Source organism: Thalassophryne amazonica, chromosome 23, assembly GCF_902500255.1.
Source record: "Thalassophryne amazonica chromosome 23, fThaAma1.1, whole genome shotgun sequence".
Taxonomy (NCBI): domain Eukaryota; kingdom Metazoa; phylum Chordata; class Actinopteri; order Batrachoidiformes; family Batrachoididae; genus Thalassophryne; species Thalassophryne amazonica.
Window position 1 is genome coordinate 35,459,565 of NC_047125.1, and position 2,706 is coordinate 35,462,270.

The window sequence follows — 2,706 nt, forward strand, 5'->3', positions numbered from 1 at the left end:
TAACACTTGTGCTTCCCCAGTGCGAGGTGAAGGTCAGTAGTGCCTCTGCAGAGTGATTCTTTGGCCAATACATCAGCTATCTCACTTCCTACAAGAGCAGAATGTCCAGGGACCCAAACAAACAGGACACTAGAGTCCCTGTTCTCAGTTTGTCGGAAACAGCACAAAATCTCAAACAGTAAGTCGCCTCAGATGTCCTGTGTCTAAGAGCCAATAATGCAGCTGCAGAATCAGAGAGGATAATGGAACATGTGGGCTGATGCTCTTCTATCCACCGCACCGCCCACAAGATCACAAGAAGCTCAGCAGAGAACACAGAAAGGTTATCAGTCACACGCACACTCTGCAATGAACATCCCAAAGCTCGTTTTTTTGTGATTGTCCCTCTTTAGACCCATCGGTGTAAATTAGAATAGAATCCTCCTGCTCACATAAATACACTTCAAGGTGCCGAGCAGCAGCTCCTTTATCCATGCCCATCAACTCAATATTTACCTCGGGTTCAGGCAGGCGCCAGGATGGCACTGACAGCCACCTCAACCCCACAACAGTGTCCTTTTGAAGCCCTATAGTGCCTGCTACCTTCACAATATGGCTAATAAATCCTGCTTTTTCCTGCTGAACTCCCCAAACTCATCCAGGAGACATTTTGCTGCTAAGCTACTGCTGGACCCAGCGACCCAAACCCAATAATGCCCCCCCAGTTTTTCCCTTCTTAAGTGTAGAGGGCTCTCTCCCATCTCCACAGGTGTAGTCCTGAAGGCCCCACAACAGACTCTCTGCTAATTTAAACCTGTTCTCCACCAGCAACACCTCCCTCAGCCTAAGCATGTCTTCTCCTAGAAACCTTGAGTTCTGAACATCCTCAAAGGTCTTAACACACGTCTGCCTTTTCTTTACAATTAAGTGCTTCCTTATGCCCATCACTAAGAACTGGCACAGCTGAGCTCACATACTTTCCAGACATCCGGAACAGGAGTGTCTGGACTAAGGCTGCTACAAAACTGTCTCCAGCATTTTTCTTTTCTGCTTTTATTGTTTTCCTTGCCATCGCTCTACACCGCTGAAATTCAACACCATTTTCCAGTGTGGGGTATTTCTGCACCCTAGCAAAAGCCTGTTTTCTTCTTCTCACTGCCCTGTCACACTCCTTTACTCCACCAGGGAATGATAGCACAATTTCCAAAATATTTCCTACAGGGAATTGTTTCCAATACCACCTTCATAATCATTGTTAAGGAATCACACAACTCATCCACTGAACCATCATTATCAATGTGTTCTATACCCGCTGCTGTGCCCTCACTGAATCCACCCCGGTTAGCCAGAGACAAATTAAGCCTCGCAATTCTTTTCCCAAGATCCACTGGCACTGACCTACTGAACTGACTGAGGACAGGAAAGTGGTCACTTCCCAGTGAGTCCTCCAACACTTCCCAGCTCCCTACCCGTGGGGAAGTAAACGCAAGATCCAGACATGATCCTTTTCTTGAATGAATGTCTAATCGAGTTGGGCACTCGTGCTCATAATTACGAAGTTTGCAGGTTCATCCACAGCACAGCCAGCTGCAGCAGCGGGACGGCCCCCTCCTTCCACCCTCTTTACAGCATCAGCGTATGAGACTTTGTGTTGCTCTTTGACCTCTTGAACTTGCTTAGCTTTTATGAAATGAGTACACACTTTAGATGATGCCATATGACTTCCCCCACAGTTGCAGCATTTGGAGCAAGACCTTCACAGTTTGAGACACATCATGACTCCCCCCACATTTTGCACATCTTGTCGCCTCTACAAGCAGCAACCAATGATGATGAAGTTTCAGCCAGCCAATCAGGTTGCTCCTTGGAAACCCATGAGATGGACAATTGTCCTCCTCTTCTTCTTGGTTTTAATTCATGGGGGCTGGTATCCTGATTGTTGCAGTACTGCCTCCTGCTGGTTGGAAACTCCCATCGCTCTTTCACTCGATTCTTTTTACTGAAGCCCGATCAATCAATCAATTGGTTTATTGATCCTGGTCGAATCTGACCCTATTGGTCAGACAGAATGACTCAGTTTTGTGTTATTAGTTGCTTTATTTTAATATGCAACATTTTAACATTTATGTAAAATATGTAAATGTGTGTAAATTCATAATCCATCTGTCTTGTTATTTGAGTCTCTGGGCCACAATGGAAACAAGTGTTACCCTGTATTTTCATGTATGGGTTGCCGCGGAGCCACGTCACTTCCGGCGAAGTGGCTAATCCAAAGGTGAGAATTCGTACCTCCGCGACTGGCCGCCCAATGAAAACAAACTCGGGCTGGATTGTCTATTGAAATCAGATGGTTTTGTTTTGTCTCTACCTTGCTTCTAACAGCTTTCGCTGCCTGGAACAAGGCATTTATACGCCAAGCTGACCTGAAATGAACCATTGTACATTCAATTTACTTTATTGACAAGTCTGACCCTTTGAAAAGTGACCAAATTACATGTATTTCAGCGACGTTTTCGTCAACCAAAAGTGGCCACCAGGGGGCGCTTGGTGTAAAGTCCGCAGCAACCCATTGTATATGTTTATATAAATAAAATCATTCAATCAATCATTGCCACCTGGAGACTACAGTGTGTCATTGCAGAATTTTTTTTTTTTTTTTTAGTAATAATGAGTCAGATGGAAACGATTGTGTTTTTATTAAAACAGTTGCAGTTCAAAGTCTCAACA